Consider the following 26,911-nt stretch of genomic DNA (forward strand, 5'->3'; position numbering starts at 1 on the left):
GAGCAAGCGGGATTCAGAGTCACTGGGCGTATTCTGTGCTACCATGGGGGCTCTTCTGAGGCTGGACCACTGTTCCCGCATTTCCAGTATTTCTTTCTGGGATTCTTGGTCCCATTCCTATTGCACCTACATCATCCTGTTTCGCGATATGTGCGTTCACCCCTTGTAATGCATTAATGTTTTGAGTCAGACTCCCCCTCTCTTGGAACACGGTGGAACAATAGCATCCGTAATTCCCCAATATTGGTGGGATCCCCATGCATCTCTTCCAAAATCTGCAACTCCTTCTTCACCGTGTCCCATTCATGGTGGAGGGGTGAAACATTACTGAACATCTAGCCTCACTGTCTAGTGCCATCACAGCAATCTCTGCTTGCAAAGCAGGAGCCACAGGGTGCATCCTCAGCATGCATTTAACCCGCTCAGTCCAATCCCACAGCATTAAATTACTCCCCATGAATTTTGGGAGATTGCTGAGCATGGCCTGTAGCGGCAACCTGAATCTTGGGGCACTCCTGACAGATTGGTCTGCTGCCTCTGCATTTGTAGACTGCTTTCTGCCGACTACGCCAAGTGTAAGCAGGTACACGGATGCAATAATTCAGAACAAGGTCCAACACAGTGCGGTTTAATTTATAACAATAGTGAACTCCTCGCAGTGAGATAACAGGTAATTAACTGTAGAATTATGATACAACACAACAGTCTTATTATTAAACTTCCCTTATCGTCCTTATCTGCATACAGTCCGATGAGAGTTGTAATACTGACAGCGGCCGAAATGGTGTCCTCAGGCACAACTTGCCAACAAACGGTTCAGCTTCTGGCAGCAACAGGCAGTCACTGGCTCTGCCTGTTGTTTGCTCTGCCGCACGCCTGTCAAGGAGGGGGAACATACCTCACGATCCTGCACCTGGCACTTGCTTCTCAATACGAGCACCACACACTGCTTGGCTGAGCGCCCGACACTGCGTGCTCACTGACTCTCGGGGATCTTCACATAACCTGTTGTGGGGAGTGGCTCCACACTCTCTCTCTCGCTGCAGAGCATGGGACACCTTTGCTTCCTCTTCCTGCCGACTACACCACGTTCCCTTCCCACCAGGTCATGCGTCCCGTCCGGTTCCCCATTCTTTTCCCCCGGCAACACTGGATGCAGCCTCGACAGTTCCGGACCGACATTGCAGAGGTACCCGCAGCCCAGTCTTCCTCCTTAGATAGGTGCACGGAGGGCACTATTACTATATTTAGGTGCAAAGAGGGCACCATTGTTTGTAGGTGCAAAGAGGGGACTACTACTAAATGTAGGTGCAAAGAAGGCACTATTACTGTATGTAGGCACAAAGAGGGCCCTATTACTGTATGTAGGCACAAAGAGGGCCCTATTACTGTATGTAGGCACAAAGAGGGCACTACTACTATACAGCTCTGGCAAAAATTAAGAAACTACTGCAAAATTTTCAGTTTGTCTTATTTTTCTCTTTATAGGTATAGTTTTGAGTAAAATGTAAATTGTTCTTTTTTTCTATAAACTACTGACAACATGTCTCCGAATTTCCAAGTAGTGTTGATCGATACCTTCCGATATCGGGAAATATCAGATCGTATTGGATCGGACCGATACCCCAAAAATATAGGGTATCGCCGATTTCGATACCGGAAACCAATGCAAGTCACAAATATCGGAATGAAAATAAACCCTTTTTTTCCTTGCACATCCAGTTTGGGAGGGGGGAAGAGTGTGGGCGGTGCGTGGGCGGAGACTGTACGTGTCTGTGTGTGCAAAGTCTGTACGGGCCTCTCGGGGGTCTGTGTGGGCCTGCCGGGTCTGTACGGGCCTCTCGGGAGTCTGTGCAGGCATGCCGGGGGTCTGTATGGGCCTCTCGGGGGTCTGAGCGGGCCTGCCAAGGGTCTGTATGGGCCTCTCAGGGGTCTGTGCCGGCCTGCTGGGGCCTGTACGGGCCTCTCGGGGGTCTGTGTGGGCCTGCCGGGGGTCTGTACGGGCCTCTCGGGGGTCTGTGTGGGCCTGCCGGGGGTCTGTACGGGCCTCTCGGGGGTCTGTGTGGGCCTCCCGGGGTCTGTACGGGCCTCTCGGGGGGTCTGTGTGGGCCTGCCGCGGGTTTGTACGGGCCTCTCGGGGTATGTGCGGGCCTGCCAGGGGTCTGTACGGGCCTCTTGGGGGTCTGTGCGGGCCTGCCGGGGCCTGTACTGGAATCTCAGTGGTCTGTGCGAGCCTCTCGGGGCTCTGTGCGGGCCTGCTGAGGATCTGTTCGGGCCTCTCGGGGGTCTGTGTGGGCCTGTCGGGGGTCTGTACGGGCCTCTCCAGGGTCTGTGTGGGCCTGCTGGGGGTCTGTACGGGCCTCTCGGGGGTCTGTGCGGGCCTCTCGGGGGTCTGTGCGGGCCTGCCGGGGGTCTGTATGGGCCTCTCGGGGGTCTGTGCGGGCCTGCCGGGGCCTGTACGAGCCTCTCGAGGGTCTGTGCGGTCCTGCCATGGGTCTGTATGGGCCTCTCGGGGGTCTGTGTGGGCCTGCCAGGGCCTGTATGGGAATGTAGGGGGTCTGTGTGGGCCTGCCGGGGGTCTGAACGGGCCTCTCAGGGGTCTGTGCGGGCCTGCCAGGGCCTGTACGGGCCTCTCGGGGGTCTGTGCGGGCCTGCTGGGAGTCTGTATGGGTCTCTCGGGGGTCTGTGTGGGCCTGCCGGGGGTCTGTGCGGGCCTCTCGGGGGTCTTTGTGCCTGTGTGCAGGCATCGCCCGATGGGACTACAAGTCCCATCGGGCTATGCCTGCTACAATGACAGTGATTGACACATTAGCCAATGATGGGACAGTAGTAGTCCCATCATCCGGCTAATGTGTTGAATGTAAAAAAAAACCACAAACATACATACTACATACAACATACTACATACATACTACATACATACAACATACATACTACATGCATACAATATACATACTACATGCATACAACTTAAATACAACATACTACATACATACTACATACATACATACATACAGTTAGGTCCATATATATTTGGACAGAGACAACATTTTTCTAATTTTGGTTATAGACATTACCACAATGAATTTTACACAAAACAATTCAGATGCAGTTGAAGTTCAGACTTTCAGCTTTCATTTGAGGGTATCCACATTAAAATTGGATGAAGGGTTTAGGAGTTTCAGCTCCTTAACATGTGCCACCCTGTTTTTAAAGGGACCAAAAGTAATTGGACAATAGACTCCAAGGCTATTTCATGGACAGGTGTGGGCAATCCCTTCGTTATGTCATTCTCGATTAAGCAGATAAAAGGCCTGGAGTTGATTTGAGACGTGGTGCTTGCATTTGGAAGGTTTTGCTTTGAAATAAACATGCGGTCAAAGGAGCTCTCCATGCAGGTGAAACAAGCCATCCTTAAGCTGCGAAAACAGAAAAAACCCATCCGAGAAATTGCTACAATATTAGGAGTGGCAAAATCTACAGTTTGGTACATCCTGAGAAAGAAAGAAAGCACTGGTGAACTCATCAATGCAAAAAGACCTGGGCACCCACGGAAAACAACAGTGGTGGATGATCGCAGAATGATCTCCATGGTGAAGAGAAACCCCTTCACAACAGCCAACCAAGTGAACAACACTCTCCAGGAGGTAGGCATATCAATATCCAAATCTACCATAAAGACAAGACTGCATGAAAGTAAATACAGATGGTTCACTGCACAGTGCAAGCTACTCATAAGCATCAAGAAGAAAAAGGCTAGACTGGACTTTACTAAAAAACATCTAAAAAAGCTAGCACAGTTCTGGAAGAACATTCTTTGGACAGATGAAACCAAGATCAACCTCTACCAGAATGATGGAAAGAGAAAATTATGGTGAAGGCGTGGTACAGCTCATGATCCCAAGCATACCACATCATCTGTAAAACATGGCAGAGGCAGTGTGATGGCTTGGGCATGCATGGCTGCCAGTGGCACTGGGTCACTAGTGTTTATTGATGATGTGACACAGGACAGAAGCAGCGGAATGAATTCTGAGGTATTCAGAGACATACTGTGTGCTCAGATCCAGCCAAATGCAGCCAAACTGGTCGTCATTTCATACTACAGATGGACAATGACCCAAAACATAAAGCCAAAGCAACCAGGAGTTTATTAAAGCAAAGAAGTGGGATATTCTTGAATGGCCAAGTCAGTCACATGATCTCAACCCAATTGAGCATGCATTTCACTTGTTAGAGACTAAACTTCAGACAGAAAGGCCCAAAAACAAACAGCAACTGAAAACCACCAAAGTGAAGGCCTGGAAGAGCATCAAAAAGGAGGAAACACAGCGTCTGGTGATGTCCATGAGTTCAAGACTCCAGGCAGTCATTGCCAACAAAGGGTTTTCAACCAAGTACTAGAAATTAACATTTTATTTTCAATTATTGAATCTGTCCAATTACATTTGGTCCCTTTAAAAACAGGGTGGCACATGTTAAGGAGCTGAAACTCCTAAACCCTTCATCCAATTTTAATGTGGATACCCTCAAATGAAAGCTGAAAGTCTGAACTTCAACTGCATCTGAATTGTTTTGTTTAAAATTCACTGTGGTAATGTCTGTAACCAAAATTAGAAAAATGTTGTCTCTGTCCAAATATATATGGACCTAACTGTACATACATACTACATACATACATACATTCATACTACATACATACATACTACATACAACATACATACTACATACGTACATACATACAACATTCTACATACATACTACATACATACAGTACAGACTAAAGTTTGGACACACCTTCTCATTTAAAGATTTTTCTGGATTTTCATGACTATAAAAATTGGAAATTCACACTGAAGGCATTAAAACTATGAATTAACACATGTGGAATTATATACTTAACAAAAAAGTGTGAAACAACTGAAAATATGTCTTATATTCTAGGTTTTTCAAAGTAGCTACATTTTGCTTTGATGACTGCTTTGCAAACTATTCGCATTCTCTTGATGAGCTTCAAGAGGTAGTCACCAGGAATGGTTTTCACTTCACAGGTGTGCCCTGTCAGGTTTAATAAGCGGGATTTCTTGCCTTATAAATGGGGTTGGGACCATCAGTTGTGTTGTGCAGAAGATAGTCTTACTGAATAGACTGTTAGAATTTGTATTATGGCGAGAAAAAAGCAGCTAAGTACAGAAAAACGAGTGGCCATCATTACTTTAAGAAATGAAGGTCAATCAGTCTGAAAAATTGGGAAAACTTTGAAAGTGTCCCCAAGTGCAGTTGCAAAAACCATCAAGTGCTACAAAGAAACTGGCTGACATGAGAACCGCCCCAGGAAAGGAAGACCAAGAGTCACCTCTGCTTCTGAGGATAAGTTTATCCGAGTCACCAGCCTCAGAAATTGCAGGTTAACAGCAGCTCAGATTAGAGACCAGGTCAATGCCACAGAGTTCTAGCAGCAGACACATCTCTACAACAACTGTTAAAAGAGGAGACTTTGTGCAGCAGGCCTTCATGGTAAAATAGCTGCTAGGAAACCACTGCTAATGACAGGCAACAAGCAGAAGAGACTTGTTTGGGCTAAAGAACACAAGGAATGGACATTAGACCAGTGGAAATCTGTGCTTTGCTCGGATGAGTCCAAATTTGAGATCTTTGGTTCCAACCACCGTGTCTTTGGGCGCCGCAGAAAAGGTGAACGGATGGACTCTACATGCTTGGTTCCCACTGTGAAACATGGAGGAGGAGGTGTGATGGTGTGGGGGGTGCTTTGCTGCTGACACTGTTGGGGATTTATTCAAAATTGAAGGCATACTGAACCAGCATGGCTACCACAGCATCTTGTAGCGGCATGCTATTCCATCCGGTTTGTGTTTAGTTGGACCATCATTTATTTTTCAACAGGACAATGACCCCAAACACACCTCCAGGCTGTGTAAGGGCTATTTGACCAAGAAGAGAGTGATGGGGTGCTGCACCAGATGACCTGGCCTCCACAGTCACCAGACCTGAACCCAATCGAGATGGTTTGGGGTGAGCTCGACTGCAGAGTGAAGGCAAAAGGGCCAACAAGTGCTAAGCATCTCTGGGAACTCCATCAAGATTGTTGGAAGACCATTCCCGATGACTACCTCTTAAAGCTCATCAAGAGAATGCCAAGAGTGTGCAAAGCAGTCATCAAAGCAAAAGGTGGCTACTTTGAAGAACCTAGAATATAAGACATATTTTCAGTTGTTTCACACTATTTTATTAAGTATATAATTCTACATGTGTTAATTCATAGTTTTGATGCCTTCAGTGTGAATTTACAATTTTCATAGTCATGAAAATGCAGAAAAACTTTAAATGAGAAGGTGTGTCCAAACTTTTGGTCTGTACTGTACATACAACATACATTCAACAAACTACATACATACAACATACTACATGCATACTACATACATACAACATACATACAACATACTACATACATACTACATACAATACATTCATACATACATATAGGCATACAGTACATATAACATAGAGTACATACTCACCATCACTTTTCACTTTGTTCCCTGAAGCAAGTGTCATCTGTTAAAAATATTAAAATGACAAACAAACAATATACTCCCTGAACCGCAGAAATCCACGAGTGTCCCACGACGATCTCCCGTGGTGATGAGACCGCTCTCTAGGGGCTCCAGGAATACAATGACAGGAGGAAGGTATCCTTCCGCACTGTATTCCTCCACCACTGTAAAAAAATAGTCCCTAGTCTCACTTTTGGCATTGCTGTGTGAGAAAGTTCCCATGCAGCTTTTGCCATAAAGTGAGACCAGTGAACTGAGGTAACCTCTCAGTGATGCCCTGCAGGAGCCATTATCTCCTGTCAGTGTGTCACTGAAGGTCCTATAGAGGAGTGACATCACCCGATGTCACTGTTCTATAGGGGAGATCGTCATGGGGCACTTGTTAATTGGACTGCGTCGGACAGGGAGTATACGGTTTATAATTTTGTGTTTTTTGCAGGCGCTGAAGTATGGTAAGTATGGTTAAATTAAGAATATTAACCCCTTAAGCCCCGAGGGTGGTTTGCACGTTAATGACAGGGCCAATTTTTACAATTCTGACCACTGTCCCTTTATGAGGTTAATAACTCTGGAACGCTTCAACGGATCTTGACAATTCTGACAATGTTTTCTCGTGATATATTGTACTTCATGATAGTGGTAAAATTTATTCGATATAACGTGAGTTTATTTGTGAAAAAACAGAAATTTGGCAAAAATTTTGAAGATTTTGCAATTTTCCAACTTTGAATTTGTATGCTCTTAAATCACAGAGATATGTCACACAAAATAATTAATAAGTAACATTTCCCACATGTCTACTTTACATCAGCACAATTTTGGAACCAAATTTTTTTTTGTTAGGGAGTTATAAGGGTTAAAAATTGACCAACAATTTCTCATTTTTACAACACCAATATTTTTTAGGGACCACATCACATTTGAAGTTTTGAGGGGTCTATGTGATAGAAAATAACCAAGTTTGACACCATTCTAAAAACTGCACCCCTCAAGGTGCTCAAAACCACATTCAAGAAGTTTATTAACCCTTCAGGTGTTTTACAGGAATTTTTGGAATGTTTAAATAAAAATGAACATTTAACTTTTTTTCACAAAAAAATTGACTTCAGCTCCAATTTGTTTTATTTTACCAAGGGTAACAGGAGAAAATGGACCCCAAAAGTTGTTGTGCAATTTGTCCTGAGTACGCTGATATCCCATATGTGGAGGTAAACCACTGTTTGGGCGCATGGCAGAGCTCGGAAGGGAAGGAGCGCCATTTGACTTTTCAATGCAAAATTGACTGGAATTGAGATGGGACACCATGTCACGTTTGGAGAGCCCTTGATGTGCCTAAACATTGAAACCCCCCACAAGTGACACCGATTTGGAAAGTAAACCCCCTAAGGAACTTATCTAGATGTGTGGTGAGCACTTTGACCCACCAAGTGCTTCACAGAAGTTTATAATGCAGAGCCGTAAAAATAAAAAATCATATTTTTTCACAAAAATGATCTTTTCGTCCCAAATATTTTATTTTTCCAAGGGTAAGAGAAAAAATTGGACCCCAAATGTTGTTGTGCAATTTGTCCTGAATACGCTGATACCACATATGTGGGTGTAAACCACTGTTTGGGCGCATGGGAGAGCTCGGAAGGGAAGGTGCGCCATTTGACTTTTCAATGCAAAATTGACTTGAATTGAGATGGGACGCCATGTCGCGTTTGGAGAGCCCCTGATGTGCCTAAACATTGAAACCCCCCACAAGTGACACCATTTTTGAAAGTAGACCCCTTAAGGAACTTATCTAGAAGTGTATACATCCAAAGAAGCAAAAAAGCTATAGCCTTAAAAATGTAAATGTTTTATTTCAATCAATAATTAAAATCAAAACATGAATTTAAGCAAAAGGATAAGAAAATGCAGAGACACTGTGCAAACTGTATGCGGACCAGCCCACGAAAATAGTGCTGATAGGTCTATGTGAAAAAAAGGGGGGGAGGAACATATAGGTATACAGAGAAAGGGTAAATAAACGGTGGGAAAAACACCCCTCCTTAAGTAAAACTATGTATACCTATATGAATAAATAAGGGGTGATATCAAGGGCCTACAACTAATTATGGCCAAGAATGGTATCAGTACTCACAGAAATTAGTATAAAAAGTAGTAAGGTGCAGGTGCAGCTTAAAATGGGAAGACAAGGGGTTAATAAACCAATCACATAAAGACCTAAAGATTAAATTGCTTAGTAGCGTGGGCACATTACCTCCGTGGGCGTGGACCGGTTCCCCAACGCGCGTTTCGCGTGCAGCTTTACCCCTTGATAACCAAGGGGGAGAACCACTGTTTGGGCGCATGGCAGAGCTCGTAAGGGAAGGAGTGCCATTTTGAATGCAGACTTAGATGGATTGGTCTGCAGGCGTCACATTGCATTTGCGGAGCCCCTGATGTACCCAAACAGTAGAAACACCCCACAAGTGACCCCATATTGGAAACTAGACCTCCCAAGGAACTTATCTAGATGTGTTGTTAGAACTTTGAACCCCCAAGTGTTTCACTACAGTTTACAACGCAGAGATGTGAAAATAAAAAATCTTTTTTTCCCACAAAAATGATTTTTAGCCTCCCAAATTTTTATTTTCCAAAGGGTAAGAGAAGAAATTGGACCCCAAAAGTTGTTGTCCAATTTGTCCTGAGTACACTGATACCCCATATGTGGGGGGGAACCACTGTTTGGGCGCATGGCAGAGCTCGGAAGGGAAGGAGTGCCATTTTGAATGCAGACTTAGATGAATTTGTCTACAGGCGTCACATTGCATTTGCGGAGCTCCTGATGTACTCAAACAGTAGAAACACCCGACAAGTGACCCCATATTGGAAACTAGACCTCCCAAGGAACTTATCTAGATGTGTTGTGAGAACTTGGAACCCCCAAGTGTTTCACTACAGTTTATAACACAGAACCGTGAAAATAAAAATTCTTTTTTTTTTCACAAAAATTATTTTTAGCCCCCAGTTTTGTATTTTCGCAAGAGTAACAGAATAAATAGGACCCCAAAAAGTTATTGTCCAATATGTCCTGAGTACGCTGATACCCCATATGTGGGGGGGAACCAGTGTTTGGGCGCATGGCAGAGCTCGGAAGGGAAGGAGCGCCATTTGGAATGCAGACTTAGATGGATTGGTCTGCAGGCATCACGTTACATTTGCAGAGCCCCTGATGTACCCAAACAGTAGAAACCCCCCCACAAGTGACCCCATATTGGAAACTAGACCTCCCAAGGAACTTATCTAGATGTGTTGTGAGAACTTTGAACCCCCAAGTGTTTCACTACAGTTTACAACGCAGAGCCGTGAAAATAAAAAATCTTTTTTCCCACAAAAATGATTTTTAGCCCCCCAAATTTTTATTTTCCCAAGGGTAACGAGAGAACTTGGACGCCAAAAATTGTTGTCCAATTTGTTCCGAGTACGCTGATACCCCATATGTTGGGGTAAACCCCTGTTTGGGGGCACGGGAGAGCTCGGAAGGGAAGGAGCACTGTTTTAATTTTTCAACGCAGAATTGGCTGGAATTGAGATCGGACGCCATGTCGCATTTGGAGAGCCCCTGATGTGCCTAATCAATGGAAACCCCCAATTCTAACTGAAACCCTAATCCAAACACACCCCTAACCCTAATCCCAACAGTAAACCTAACCACACCCCTAACCCTGACACACCCCTAACTCTAATCCAAGCCCTAATCCCAACCGTAAATGTAATCCAAACCCTAACTTTAGCTCCAACCCTAAAACTAACTTTAGCCCTAACCCTAGCTTTAGCCCCAACCCTAACCCTTACTTTAGCTCCAACCCTAACCCTAACTTTAGCCCCAACCCTAACCCTAACTTTAGCCCCAACCCTAACCCTAACTTTAGCCCCAACCCTAACCCTAACTTTAGCCCCAACCCTAACCCTAACTTTAGCCCCAACCCTAACCCTGACTTTAGCTCCAACCCTAGCCCCAACCCTAACCCTAGCCCTAGCCCTAACCCTATCCCTAATCCTGACCCCAGCCCTAACCCTAACCCTAGCCCTAACCCTAGCCCTAACCCTAACCCTAGCCCTAACCCTAGCCCTAACCCTAGCCCTAACCCTAACCCTAGCCCTAACGGGAAAATGGAAATAAATTTAAAAAAAATTATTTTATTATTTTTCCCTAACTAAGGGGGTGATGAAGGGGGGGTTTGATTTACTTTTATAGCGTTTTTTATAGCAGATGTTTATGATTGGCAGCTGTCACACACTAAAAGACGCTATTTATAACAATAAAGTTTTTGTGTCTCCACATTTTGAGACCTATAATTTTTCCATATTTTGGTCCACAGAGTCATGTGAGGTCTTGTTTTTTGCGGGACGAGTTGACGTTTTTATTGGTAACACGTGACAGTTTTTGATCGCTTTTTATTCCGATTTTTGTGAGGCAGATTGACCAAAAACCAGCTATTCATGAATTTCTTTTGGGGGAAGCGTTTATACCGTTCCGCATTTGGTAAAATGGATAAAGCAGTATTATTCTTCGAGTCAGTACGATTACAGCGATATCTCATTTTTATCATTTTTTTATGTTTTGGCGCTTTTATACGATAAAAACTATTTTATAGAAAAAATAATTATTTTGGCATCGCTTTATTCTCAGGACTATAACTTTTCAAATTTTTTGCTGATGATGCTGTCTGGCGACTCGTTTTTTGCGGGACAAGATGACAATTTCAGCGGTACCATGGTTATTTATATCCGTCTTTTTGATCGTGTGTTATTCCACTTTTTGTTTGGCAGTATGATAATAAAGCGTTGTTTTTTGCCTCGTTTTTTTTTATATATAGTGTTCACTGAAGGGGTTAACTAGTGGGACAGTTTTATAGGTGGGGTCGTTACGGACGCGGCGATACTAAATATGTGTACTTTTATTGTTTTTTTTTTTTATTTAGATAAAGAAATGTATTTATGGGAATAATTTATTTTTTTCTTTATTTAGGAATTTTTTTTCTATTTTTTTACACATGTGGAAATTTTTTTAAAACTTTTTTACGTTGTCCCAGGGGGGGGGACATCACAGATCGCTGATCTGACAGTTTGCACATGGAGCGCCCCCAGACACAGGGCCACAGGTTACTCAGTACCGGTCCTCTCTGTCTCAGTTCTGGGGTTGTCACGGTGGCAGGACCTGGTCCGTGACCCTGCTAAGGGGCGTCCAATGAAAGGGTTGATGGTAGTTTGTCATGGGTTCGTGACGCCACCTGTGGTGTTCGGTCAGGGCAACCAATGCTGCTTAGAGGTCCGTTGGGGTGATGGAATGGCATCTAGATGATATACCTTCCCACAGGTGAAGTGTGTCCCCAGGGCTTCCCAGTAGTGTAGGTGGCGATGGTGTGAGGCACAGTTAATAACGAGGACACAGGGTTGCAGTCTCTTTACCTCTTTACTGGTGACTTCAAGATCCTCAATCCGGAGCACTGTTAACAGGGCTGTCTGAGACCGGCCGGTCCGAAGGCACATCCAGAGTTCCCTTTGCAGGTGGAAATCAGTGCCTACCAACTAGCGCCTGTGTGTTGCAGTCCTTCCCTGCTGAGCATTCGGGATAGTCCTCACAACTGTCGTTTCTATTCTGATGTTCTGCTTCGTCCCCCAGTTTGTTATGGCTAGGACGCAACCGTTTGACGGGAACGCTCGGAGCTATTCTGGGACCCTAGAGACGCCCCTCTCCATGCTTGCCCCCTATGTCTTCTTAGGTGATGTATGTTAGACAGCCAACCTATAATCAACTGTCCTGCCTCTGTTTGAAGTAATGCTTGGAGTCAGTTACTTCCTCGGCGTTCTGGCCACTGGCTACGCGCCTCAGTAGGATGTTGCCGATCTCGGGGCACGACTCCTACTGGCTCTCCTTTGTGCTTTGATCTCGTTTCTCACTTCTCCACAATATACTTCGCTTCGTGTCCTTTCTTTAGATACCGCCGCAAGGTAGTGCAGGCGCGGTTCTGTAACGATGTCCTTGTCGCTAAGTCACTGCCAGGTTCCCACGCCTGACAGGGACCCCTCTGAATCTTCCCCACAACACCCCCTGCCACAAGATGTTGCCTGGACAAAACCCAGCCAGCTTCTGACTAACTTCCTATCCAACCCCCAGTTTTACCAAAGTGTGAGGAGTGGCCTAATAAATAGAACCTTTTGCTCCCCCTGGTGGCCGGAGTGTGAAATGTAATGTGTGACTGTGATACCTGGTCAGATGGACTCCTTTAGTGCCATCAGACGTACCATCACTCCCCTTAGTGGCAGAGTGACATTACTGCAACGACCAGGTCTCTGGAGCGCAGCACACAGCACTCTGTCAGATCAGCGATCTGACTTACAGGGCTGCAGGCTTACCAAGCGCCTGCTCTGAGCAGGCACTTGGTAAGCCACCTCCCTCCCTGCAGGACCCGGATGCTGTGGCCATTTTGGATCCGGGCCTTGCTGCAGGGAGGAAGGTAGGAGACCCTCGCAGCAACGCGATCACATCGCGTTGCTGCGGGGGTCTCAGGGAAGCCCGCAGGGAGCCCCCTCCCTGCGCGATGCGGTCCTTGACTGCTCCTGGCACATAGTGCTGGATGTCAGCTGCGATAGGCAGCTGACACCCGGCCGCGATCGGCCGCGCTCCCCCCGTGAGCGCGGCCGATCGCATATGACGTACTATCCCGTCACTGGGAATTAAGTCCCAGGCCACCTTGACGGGAAAGTACGTCATATGGGATTAAGGGGTTAAATACTTTTTTCTGGCTGTGTCTTTATTTTTTTTTAACTCTTTCACTACTGTAGGAAAGACACAGCCAGAAAAAAAGTATCGGCCGATACCCGATATTGCAGTATCGGAATGCTCAACACTAGTTCCAAGCAAAAATTTTGTATTTATTTTCTGAAAATGAGAAATGGTCAAAATAACAAAAAAATACATTGCTTGCAGACCTCAAATAATGCAAAAAACACAAGTTCATAATCATATAGGAACAACAATACTAATGTTTTAACTCGGGAAGAGATCAGAAATCAATATTTTGTGGAATAACCATGATTTTTAATCACAGCTTTCATGCGCCTTGGCATGCTTTCCACCAGTCTTTCACACTGCTTTTGGTGACCTTATGCCACTCCTGGTACAAAAATTGAAGTTCTTCTTTGTTTGATGGCTGGTGACTATCCATCTTCCTCTTGATTACATTCCAGAGGTTTTCAATAGGGTTTATGTCTGGAGATTGGGCTGGCCATGACAGGGATTTGATGTGGTGGTCCTTCATCCACACCTTGATTGACCTTGCTGTGTTGCATGGCTCATTGTCCTGCTGAAAAAAAAAAAACAGTCATCAGAGTTGGGGAACATTTCCTGGAATTAGGCAGGTTGTTCTTTGCGAAGGACACATTAATCAAGCCGCATACAAGGTTATCCTGGAAAAACAGTTTATTCCTTCTGCTCAGGCAATGTTCCCCAACTCTGAGGTCTGTTTTTATGCATCTTGGCATGCTTTCCACCAATCTTTCACACTGCTGGCACAAAAATTTAAGCAGTTCTTCTTTGATGGTTTGTGACTATCCATCATCCTCTTGATCACATTCCAGAGGCTTTCAATGGGGTTCAGGTCTGGAGATTGTGTTGCCCATGACAGGGTTTTGATGTGGTGGTCTCTTAATTTTTTCCAGATAGGGACTGTTCACACTGTGTTTCTACTGTAATGCAGGTGTCTGGATGCAATGAGCATAGATCACGAGGCGGAAACAGCCAGGGGTTGATATATTGGTACTTATACACAAAAATAACAATTAGGGTTAGTAGCTATGCAATTTAACAGTATAGGGAATGACAACAGATTTCAAATAAGCAGGAAAGTCTCTACATTCTTAGCGTTAGTGGTCGCCCAGTCTTGGGAGTCACCATGTGAGTTCTCACTCAAAGCTCTGGCCCTAGTGGGGGTCACCGGGTTTTCAAGCTAGGCTATACAGTAGGTGATAGCTGGAAGTGACGGCCCTGCACACTCGCACTGCTCTTTCTTTCTCGCAGGCGTGCCTCTCCTGTCGCAGTCGCTGCATGGCTATTCTCAGCTTGACAATCAGCGGAAGTCTCTCAGACTTGGGGCAGAGAGGATCTGGCCTTGGCTCTTGACAGGCATAGCCAGACCTTGGTGCGACCAATCAGTGACATTGCCGTGGGATTTAAATCACGCTTCGCTGATTGGTCGCGGTCAGCCGGCGCGACCAATCAGAGACATTTCCGCAGGATTTAAATCACGCTTTGCTGATTGGTCGCACTCAGCTGGTGTGACCAATCAGCGACATTGCCGCGGGATTTAAATCACGCTTCGCTGATTGCTCGTGCCCAGCTGGCGTGACCAATCAGCATGGCGCGGGATTTAAATCACGCTTCGCTGATTGCTCGCACCCAGCCGTCGCGACGACCAATCAGCGACATTGAATTTAAATCCCGCAGCAAGGACCAATCAGTGATGGGCACAGTCCAGCGGCAAAATGGCTTCTCCATACTCCCCTCCAGTCAGCGCTCACACAGCGTTAATGGCAGCGTTAACCACGTTATGCCGCGGTGTAATGCACTCCGTTAACGCTGCTATTATCCCTGTGTGACCAACTTTGGAAATGCCTCAAGACAAGGAAATGATGCTCAGTAGTGTGTGTGGCCTCCACGTGCCTGTATGATCTCCCTACAATGCCTGGGCATGCTCCTGATGAGGCGGTGGGTGGTCTCCTGAGGGATCTCCTCCCAGACCTAGACTAAAGCATCCTCCAACTCCTGGACAGTCTGTGGTGCAGCGTGGTGTTGGTGGATGGTGCAAGACATGATGTCCCAGATGTGTTCAATCAGATTCAGGTCTGGGGAACGGGTGGGCCAGTCCATAGCTCCAATGCCTTCATCTTGCAGGAACTGCTGACACACTCCAGCTACATGAGCTCTGGTATTGTCCTGCATTAGGAAGAACCCATGGCCAACCGCAGCAGCATATGGTCTCACAATGGGTCTGAGGATCTCATCTCAGCAGTCAGTCTACCTCTGGTGAGCACATGGAGGGCTGTGTGGCCCTCAAAAGAAATGCCACACTACACAATTACTGACCCACTGCCAAACTGGTCATGTTGAAGGATGTTGCAGGCAGCAGATCACTCTCCACGGCATCTCCAGACTCTGTCAAGTTTATCACATGTGCTTAGTGTGAACCTGCTTTCATCTGTGAAGAGCACAAGGGGCCAGTGGCGAATTTGCCAATCCGGGTGTTCTGTGGCAAATGCCAAGCATCCTGCACGGTGTTGGGCTGTGAGCACAACCCCCATCTGTGGACGTCGGGCACTAGGACCATCCTCATGGAGTTGTTTTCTAACTGTTTGTGCAGACACATGCACATTTGTGGCCTGCTGGAGGTAATTTTGCAGGGCTCTAGCAGTGCTCCTCCTGTTCCTCCTTGCACAAGGGCTGAGGTAGTGGTCCTGCTGCTGGGTTGTTGCCCTCCTACGGCCCCCTCCACATCTCCTGGTGTACTGGCCTGTCTCCTGGTAGTGCCTCGAGCCTCTGAACACTACGCTGACAGTCACAGCAAACCTTCTTGCCACAGCTCGCATTGATGTGCCATCCTGGATGAGCTGCACTACCTGAGCCACTGTGCGTTGTAGAGTTTGTCTCATGCTACCACGAGCGTGAAAACACAACCAATATTCAAAAGTGACCAAAACATCAGCCAGAAAGCATTGGTACTGAAATGTGGTCTGTGGTCCCCACCTGCAGAACCACTCCTCTATTGAGTGTGTCTTAATAATTGCCAATAATTTCCAACTGTTGTCTATTTCATTTACACAACAGCATGTGAAATTGATTGTCAAACAGTGTTGCTTCCTAACTGGACAGTTTGATTTCACAGAAGTTTGATTTACTTGAGTTATATTCTGTTGTTTAATTGTTCCCTTTACTTTTTTGAGCAGTGTGTATACACACATATAATATAAAACTTTGCCAGCGTTTATTCTGCATTGTTGTTCCCAGCAGTGTCCTCTAGGTGGAAGCATAGTCGTCAGTATTTAGTGAGCCTAGTAAGGTCCCAGGGACTTCCCTCAGTAATGAACTGTGCTGATGAGAAGGAGCCTGTCTGACTGGCATCCAGTGTCCCTCTGTTACCTCCCCCAGCATCTTCTTGGGAGCCACCTGTCTTCCAGCCATACATTCTCCTTCATCCTCACTGAGAAGCAAGGTAAGACTCTTCGTCTTCCACTTACACGTGCTGCACTTTAATAAGTGTCTAAACTGTTTGGTTATCACTGATCTTAGTATTATTATTGATTGATATGTTAGTATTACTTACGCTATTATTGTTATTATTATAAGTTTGTGTTTTTGGACATTTACTGTACTTCTGTCCACTCTATATAATGAGAAGTGAATGCAGTATGTCTTAGTCTGTCTATGCTGGATACTAATAATGGCATTCTAGTTCTCTCTTATGCACGAAGCAATATCATCCTGCATGTGACAAAGTTTATTTCATGCTGTCTTCTGTACGGCATGTGTATGAGTATCATTCCTTTGTGTGTTTCTTATTGAGAACTGCTCTATTGTATAACATTATGAAATACCTGCGGCTACTACTGTGTTATAACGTTCATACAATTCCCATGTCATCTCCATGGCGTTTGTTGAGCGCAATTCACATTAAAATGTCTTACGTTTCAAAAATGGTCATGTAATCCTATGAACAAGCAACAGTTGCACTGTGGTGTATGTGTGTGGTCCGGGTCTGACTGATGAATGAGGGAGGATGCAGCAGATATTCCTGCAGTCAGATATTACCGTAAATTGTGAAAAATGGAAACCTCCACTACATATGTACTTTACGGTATTATTATATTTGATGTTTGGGAAGAATATGAAATTATCCATTGTGCAATAATTTTTGGGCACTGTGAAAGAAGACTAACTAATTCATAGGTTAGTATTAGTGATCTAGTAAGGTTATACCGAGGTTGCACTAGATTAGGTTTCGTTAAAATGTATCCAGCAGGATAGTGTTAATATCAGCACTGCGCTTAATAAAATGTCTCCTGTTTTTGGCAGAGAGTTTTGTCGTCTGACATAGGTCAAATTCATCAGCTGAATTAGTAAAGATGTAAAACAGATGATTATATGGCCTGTAAAATGTGTGCGGTCCAATAATTCCTCAGGACTGGATTGTAAACTAGTGGACTGAACAGTTCCCACATTGTTGTTTGTTTTTTTGGCCAAAAGTCATAGAACGAAGTTTGGGGAATAACTTTTAATCATTTTCAGTTTATATTTTATTGAAATACAACTTGCCACTCATAGAACATCCTGTGTTGTTTCAAGAAAATATGATGTGGATGTGTCATTTATTGTGCCCCCCCCCCCGCCCTCCTCCCCAACGAAGCACAGACAGGCATTCTTGATAATTGTCATGCAAGGAAAGAAGAGAAAAAACAAAAATACAAATCCAAAGTGGGTGAATAAAATATACAGCTGTATTAGTCAATACAATAAAATGAGGGGGTGGGGGAAATGGCAAGTAGAGCAATGGACACAATTCTACATGATATATATATTACTTACTCTCATTTTGCATTCACACCTCTCATTTTCACCTCAGTATATACATGTCTGTCATCTCCCTTATATATAGTATACACCTGTACGTCATCTCCTGTATATAGTATATACCTGTATGTCATGTCCCCTGTATATAGTATATACCTGCTGTGTGTCATCTCCCCTGTATATAGTATATACCTGTATGTCATCTCCTCCTATATATAGTATATACCTGTATGTCATCTCCTCCTGTATATAGTACATACCTGTGTGTCATCTCCCCTGTATATAGTATATACCTGTATGTCATCTCCTCCTATATATAGCATATACCTGTATGTCATCTCCTCCTGTATATAGTATGTTCCTGTAGGTCATCTGCTCCTGTATACAGTATATACCTGTGTGTCATCTCCTGTATATAGTATATACCTGTATGTCATCTCCTCCTGTATATAGTATGTACCTGTATGTCATCTCCTCCTCTATATAGTATATATCTGTGTGTCATCTCTCCTGTATATAGTATATATCTGTGTGTCATCTCCTCCTGTATATAGTATACAGTATATACCTGTGTGTCATCTCCCCTGTACATAGTATATATCTGTATGTCATCTCCTCCTGTATTAGACGTCGTTCACACGTTATTTGGTCAGTATTTTTACCTCAGTATTTGTAAGCTAAATTGGCAGCCTGATAAATCCCCAGCCAACAGGAAGCCCTCCCCTCTGGCAGTATATATTAGCTCACACATACACATAATAGACAGGTCCTGTGACTGACAGCTGCCAGATTTCCTATATGGTACATTTGTTGCTCTTGTAGTTTGTCTGCTTATTAATCAGACTTTTATTTTTGAAGGATAATACCAGACTTGTGTGTGTGTTTTAGGGTGAGTTTCGTGTGTCAAGTTGTGTGTGTTGAGTTGCGTGTGGCGACATGCATGTAGCGACTTTTGTGAGATGAGTTTTGTGTGACGACATGCGTGTAGCAACTTTTTGTGTGTCGAGTTGCATGTGACAGGTTAGTGTAGCAAGTTGTGTGCAGCAAGTTTTGCGCATGGTGAGTTTTGCGGATGGCGAGTTTTATGTCTGGTGCCTTTTGAGTATGTGCAAGTTTTGTGTGAGGCAACTTTTGCATGTGTTGCAACTTTTGTGCATGTGGCAATTTTTCCGTGTGTGCAAGTTTTGCATGTGGCGAGTTTTCCATGAGGTGAGTTTTGCACGTGTGGCGAGTTTTGTGTGAGCCTAGTTTTGCATGTGGCGAGTTTTGAGCGGCGACTTTTGTGTTTCGACTGTTATGTGGCGAGGTTGGTGTATGTGTGGTGAAATGTGTGCTGAGGGTGGTATATGTGTTCAAACACGTGGTAGTGTGTGGCGCATTTTGTGTGTGTGTTCATATCCCCGTTTGTGGTGAGTATCCCATGTCGGGGCCCCACCTTAGCAATTGTATGGTATATACTCTTTGGCGCCATCGCTCTCATTCTTTAAGTCCCCCTTGTTCACATCTGGCAGCTGTCAATTTGCCTCCAACACTTTTCCTTTCACTTTTTCCCCATTATGTAGATAGGGGCAAAATTGTTTGGTGAATTGGAAAGCGCGGGGTTAAAATTTCACCTCACAACATAGCCTATGACGCTCTCAGGGTCCAGACATGTGACTGTGCAAAATTTTGTGGCTGTAGCTGCGACGCCTCCAACACTTTTCCTTTCACTTTTTCCCCATTATGTAGATAGGGGCAAAATCGTTTGGTGAATTGGAAAGCATGGGGTTAAAATTTCGCCTCACAACATAGCCTATGACGCTCTCGGGGTCCAGACGTGTGACTGTGCAAAATTTTGTGGCTGTAGCTGCGACGGTTCAGATGCCAATCCCGGACATATAGACATACATACACACATACACACATACACACACACATTCAGCTTTATATATTAGATATACAGGCAGTATAGAGAACAGGACATATACTGCCTGTATGTATTAATACTGTATATTTCTGTGTCCAATATTGCTTTTATGTGTGGATACTACTACAATGGATCTATACCAAAGCACCTTTTTTGCACTTCATTAAATTGATTACTTAATCATAATTTATTAAATCAATTGATCCATATTGATAGTTCCCACACATTCTTTACATCAACTTTGATTTTCATTTTTGATTCATTATATATATATATATATATATATATATATATATATATATACACACTATATAATTGTCTTAGGTTCACTTCCTTCTGTCTGTCCTTCTGTCTGTCTGTCACGGTCATTCATTCGCTGATTGGTCTCGCCAGCTGCCTGTCATGGCTGCCGCGACCAATCAGCGACGGGCACAGTCCGGAAGAAAATGGCCGCTCCTTACTCCCCGCAGTCAGTGCCTGTCGCCCGCATACTCCCCTCCGGTCACCGCTAACACAGGGTTAATGCCGGCGGTAACGGACCGCTTTATGCCGCGGGTAACGCACTCCGTTACCGCCGCTATTAACCCTGTGTGTCCCCAACCTTTTACTATTGACGCTGCCTATGCGGCATCAATAGTAAAAAATTTAATGTTAAAAATAATAATAAAAAAAAACCTGCTATACTCACCCTCCGTTGCCGCTTGTGCCGGCCGCCATCCTCCGTTGCAGGTTCTGGTGGCAGAAGGACCTGCCATGATGTCACGGTCATGTGACCGCGACGTCATCACAGGCCCTGCGCGCCTGCGCGACAAGGACCTGCCATGACATCACGGTCATGTGACCGCGATGTCATCACAGGCCCTGCGCTACAAAGACCTGCCATGACGTCACGGCCATGTGACCGCGACCTCATCACAGGTCCTGTGCTGATACCAACCCTGGGACCGGAAGCTGCCGTTGACTACAAGGGCTCCCTCGGAAAGGTGAGAATATGTTTATTTTTTATTTTTTAACCTGTGACAAACCTGGCTGGGCAATATACCACGTAGCTGGGCAATATACTACGTGACTGGCCAATATACTACGTAGTTGGACAATATACTACGTGACTGGCCAATATACTACGTGGCTCTGTGCTGCATACTACGTGGCTCTGTGCCGTATACTACTTCGCTGTGCAATATACTATGTGGCTCTGTGCTGTATACTACGTCACTGGGAAGTATACTACATCACTGGGAAATATACTACGTGACTGGGCAATATACTACGTAGCTGGGCAATATACTACGTGGCTGGATAATATACTACGTGCCTGGACAATATACTACGTGACTGTGCAATATACTTCGTGGCTGGGCAAAATACTACGTGGCTGGGCAATATACTACGTGGGCTGTGCAATATACTACGTGGGCTGTGCAATATACTACGTCACTGTGCAATATACTACGTGGCTGGGCAATATACTACGTGGCTGGGCAATATGCTACGTGGGCTGAGCAATATACTACGTGGACATGCATATTCTAGAATACCCGATGCGTTAGAATCGGGCCACCATCTAGTATGTATGTATATAAAAAAACACAAGTGACCCCATTTTGGAAACTAGACCCCTCAAGTAATTTATGTAGATGTGTGCTGAGCACCTTCTGCATCACAGAATTTTACAAGGTTGATCTTTAAAAATGGAAGAAAACATTTTTTTCCAACAAAACTGTTGCTTTAGCCCAACATTTTTTTTATTTTCATAAGGATAGCCGGAAGAAAAGGAACCTAAAATTTGTTGTGCAATTTCTCCTGAGTATACTGATTTTCCATATGTGGTGAAAAACTACTTTTGAAGCACAGTGTAAAGCTCAGAAGAGTAGAAGTGCCATATTGGAGTTAAGAAGTTGCTGGAATGGTTCGCGAAAAAAAACGCATCACGGTAAAAGCGCAGCATGTTCATTAACCCCTTAAGCCCCAAGGGTGGTTTGCACGTTAATGACCGGGCCAATTTTTACAATTCTGACCACTGTCCCTTTATGAGGTTATAACTCTGGAACGCTTCAACGGATCCCAGTGATTCTGACATTGTTTTCTCGGGACATATTGTACTTCATGATAGTGGTAACATTTCTTTGATATTACCTGCGTTTATTTGTGAAAAAAATGGAAATTTGGCGAAAATTTTGAAAATTTCGCAATTTTCCAACTTTGAATTTTTATGCAATTAAATCACAGAGATATGTCACACAAAATACTTAATAAGTAACATTTCCCACATGTCTACTTTACATCAGCACAATTTTGGAACCAAAATTTTTTTTTTAGGGAGTTATAAGGGTTAAAAGTTGACCAGCAATTTCTCATTTTTACAACACCATTTTTTTTTAGCGACCACATCTCATTTGAAGTCATTTTGAGGGGTCTATATGATAGAAAATACCCAAGTGTGACACCATTCTAAAAACTGCACCCCTCAAGGTGCTCAAAACCATATTCAAGAAGTTTATTAACCCTTCTGGTGCTTCACAGGAATTTTTGGAATGTTTAAATAAAAATGAACATTTAACTTTATTCACAAAAAATTTACTTCAGCTCCAATTTGTTTTATTTTACCAAGGGTAACAGGAGAAAATGGACCCCAAAAGTTGTTGTACAATTTGTCCTGAGTATGCCGATACCCCATATGTGGGGGTAAACCACTGTTTGGGCGCATGACAGAGCTCGGAAACGAAGGAGCGCCATTTGACTTTTCAATGCAAAATTTACTGGAATTGAGATGGGACGCCATGTTGCGTTTGGGGAGCCCCTGATGTGCCTAAACATTGAAACCCCCCACAAGTGACACCATTTTGGAAAGTAGACCCCCTAAGGAACTTATCTAGAGGTGTGGTGAGCACTTTGACCCACCAAGTGCTTCACAGAAGTTTATAATGCAGAACTGTAAAAATAAAAAATCATATTTTTTCACAAAAATTATCTTTTCGCCCCCAATTTTTTATTTTCCCAAGGATAAGAGAAGAAATTGGACCCCAAAAGTTGTTGTACAATTTGTCCTGAGTACGCTGATACGCCATATGTGGGGATAAACCACTGATTGGGTGCATGGGAGACCTCGGAAGGGAAGGAGTGCCGTTTGACTTTTCAATGCAAAATTGACAGGAATTGAGATGGGACGCCATGTTGCGTTTGGAGAGCCACTGATGTGCCTAAACATTGAAACCCCCCACAAGTGACACCATTTTGGAAAGTAGACCCCCTAAGGAACTTATCTAGATGTGTTTTGAGCGCTTTGACCCACCAAGGGCTTCACAGAAGTTTATAATGCAGAGCCGTAAAAATAAAACAAACATTTTTTCCCACAAAAATTATTTTTTTAGCCCCCAGTTTTGTATTTTCCCGAGGGTAGCAGGAGAAATTGGACCCCAAAAGTTGTTGTCCAATTTGTCCTGAGTGTGCTGATACCCCATATGTGGGGGGGAACCACCGTTTGGACGCATGGAAGGGCTCGGAAGGGAAGGAGAGCCGTTTGGAATGCAGACTTAGATGGAATGGTCTGCAGGCGTCACATTGCATTTGCAGAGCCAATAATGTACCTAAACAGTAGAAACCCCCCACAAGTGACACCATGTTGGAAAGTAGACCCCCTAAGGAACTTATCTAGATGTGTGGTGAGCGCTTTGACGCACCAAGGGCTTCACAGAAGTTTATAATGCAGAGCCGTAAAAATAAAACAAAAATTTTTTCCCACAAAAATTATTTTTTAGCCCCCAGTTTTGTATTTTCCCGAGGGTAACAGGAGAAATTGGACCCCAAAAGCTGTTGTCCAATTTGTCCTGAGTGCGCTGATGCCCCATATATGGGGGGAACCACCGTTTGGATGCATGGGAGGGCTCGGAAGGGAAGGAGCGCCATTTGGAATGCAGACTTAGATGGAATGGTCTGCAGGCGTCACATTGCGTTTGCAGAGCCCCTAATGTACCTAAACAGTAGAAGCCCCCCACAAGTGACCCCATTTTGGAAACTAGACCCCCCAAGGAACTTATCTAGATGTGTTGTAAGAAGTTTGAACCCCCAAGTGTTTCACTACAGTTTATAACACAGAGCCGTGAAAATAAAAAATCTTTTTTTTTTCCCACAAAAATTATTTTTTAGCCTCCAGTTTTGTATTTTCCCAAGGGTAACAGGAGACATTGGACCCCAAAGGTTGTTGTCCTATTTGTCCTGAGTACGCTGATACCCTATATGTTGGGGTAAACCCCTGTTTGGGCACACGGGAGAGCTCGGAAGGGAAGGAGCACTGTTTTGCTTTTTCAACGCAGAATTGGCTGGAATTGAGATCGGACGCCATGTCGCGTTTGGAGAGCCCCTGATGTGCCTAAACAGTGGAAACCCCCCAATTATAACTGAAACCCTAATCCAAACACACCCCTAACCCTAATCCCAACAGTAACCCTAACCACACCTCTAACCCTGACACACCCCTAACCCCAATCCCAACCCTATTCCCAACCGTAAATGTAATCTAAACCCTAATCGTAACTTTAGCCCCAACCCTAACCCTAACTTTAGCCCCAACCCTAATGGTAGCCTTAACCCTAGCCCCAACCCTAGCCCTAACCCTAGCCCTAACCCTAGCCCTAACCCTAGCCCCAACCCTAACCCTAGCCCTAACCCTAGACCCAACCCTAACCCTAGACCTAACCCTAACCCTAGCCCTAACCCTAGCCCCAACCCTAACCCTAGCCCTAACCCTAGCCCTAACCCTAACCCTAGCCCTAACCCTAACCCTAGCCCTAACCCTAACCCTAACCCTAACCCTAACCCTAGCCCTAACCCTAGCCCCAACCCTAACCCTAGCCCTAACCCTAGCCCTAATGGGAAAATGGAAATAAATACATTTTTTTTATTTTTCCCTAACTAAGGGGGTGATGAAGGGGGGTTTGATTTACTTTTATAGCGGGTTTTTTAGCGGATTTTTATGATTGGCAGCCGTCACACACTGAAAGACGCTTTTTATTGCAAAAAATATTTTTTGCGTTACCACATTTTGAGAGCTATAAATTTTCCATATTTTGGTCCACAGAGTCATGTGAGGTCTTGTTTTTTGCGGGACGAGTTGACGTTTTTATTGGTAACATTTTTGGGCACGTCACATTTTTTGATCGCTTTTTATTCCGATTTTTGTGAGGCAGAATGACCAAAAACCAGCTATTCATGAATTTCTTTTGGGGGAGGCGTTTATACCGTTCCGCGTTTGGTAAAATTGATAAAGCAGTTTTATTCTTCGGGTCAGTACGATTACAGCAATACCTCATTTATATTATTTTTTTATGTTTTGGCGCTTTTATACGATAAAAACTATTTTATAGAAAAAATAATTATTTTTGCATCGCTTTATTCTGAGGACTATAACTTTTTTATTTTTTTGCTGATCATGATGTATGGTGGCTCGTTTTTTGCGGGACAAGATGACGCTTTCAGCGGTACCATGGTTATTTATATCTGTCTTTTTGATCGCGTGTTATTCCACTTTTTGTTTGGCGGTATGATAATAAAGCATTGTTTTTTGCCTCGTTTTTTTTTTTTCTTACGGTGTTTACTGAAGGGGTTAACTAGTGGGCCAGTTTTATAGGTCGTGTGGTTACGTACGTGGCGATACTAAATATGTGTACTTTTATTGTTTTGTTTTTTTTATTTAGATAAAGAAATGTATTTATGGGAATAATGTATTTTATTTTTTTTTCATTATTTTGGAATATTTTTTTTTTATTTTTTTTTACACATTTGGAATTTTTTTTTTTTACTTTTTTACTTTGCCCCAGGGGGGGACATCACAGATCGATGATCTGACAGTTTGCACAGCACTCTGTCAGATCACCGATCTGATAGAAGTGCAGGCTGCTTCACAGTGCCTGCTCTGAGCAGGCTTCTGTGAAGCCACCTCCCTCCCTGCAGGACCCGGATCCGCGGCCATCTTGGATCCGGGCCTGGAAGTAGCAGGGAGGGAGGTAAGACCCTCGCAGCAACGCGATCACATCGCGTTGCTGCGGGGGGCTCAGGGAAGCCCGCAGGGAGCCCCCTCCCTGCGGGAAGCTTCCCTATACCGCCGGCACATCGCGATCATCTTTGATCGCGGTGTGCCGGGGGTTAATGTGCCGGGAGCGGTCCGTGACCGCTCCTGGCACATAGTGCCGGATGTCAGCTGCGATAGGCCGTGAGCGCGGCCGATCGCATATGACGTACTATCCCGTCACTGGGAATTAAGTCCCAGGGCACCTCGACGGGATAGTAGGTCATATGGGATAAAGGGGTTAATTTTGCGGATTTTTTGCGGATTTCCCACTATATTATTGCATTGGAAACCTCCGGAAAAATCCGCAAAAAAATGCACCAAAAACGCAGTAAAAACGTGGTAAAAACGCGGTAAACACACGAGAAAAACGCGCAAAAAACGCATGCGGATTTCTGAAAGAAATCCTGAACATGTGCACATAGCCTTAGAGCCAAGTTTGAATTTTTCTTAGGACTGATAGGGAAAAAATTGACCTGTTTGTTGTAAAAAAAAATTCCTGAGCACACTAAAACTCTATATGTGGATGAGAAATACGTTTTAGCCCCAGATTTTACATTTTTACAAGTACAAATGGGTAAAAATGGCAACAAAATTGGTCCCAAAATTTCTGCTGAATGTAGAAATACCCCATATGTGACTGCACAGTAATGCTTAGCAATACGGTGAGACTCTGGAGCTATTTGCCTCCTGGAGCCCAGATTTTCCAAGAATAGTTTGCGGATTCAATATGCAAAGCCCCTAAGTGCTAGAAGAGCAGAATTCCCCTT

At 44.4% G+C, this 26,911-nt stretch overlaps 1 protein-coding gene across 1 annotated transcript in view; it reads left to right on the forward strand.

Moving 5' to 3' along the window:
* The first annotated feature begins 1,129 nt into the window (after positions 1-1,129).
* Positions 1,130-26,911, forward strand: part of STK32A (serine/threonine kinase 32A) — a 363,613-nt gene continuing 337,831 nt past the window's right edge. The window contains exon 1 of the mRNA XM_069764076.1: positions 1,130-1,189. The gene's annotated coding sequence lies outside the window, so the exon portion shown is untranslated. The remainder of the gene's footprint in view (positions 1,190-26,911) is intronic.

The sequence above is a fragment of the Ranitomeya imitator genome, chromosome 4, assembly GCF_032444005.1.
Source record: "Ranitomeya imitator isolate aRanImi1 chromosome 4, aRanImi1.pri, whole genome shotgun sequence".
NCBI lineage: Eukaryota > Metazoa > Chordata > Amphibia > Anura > Dendrobatidae > Ranitomeya > Ranitomeya imitator.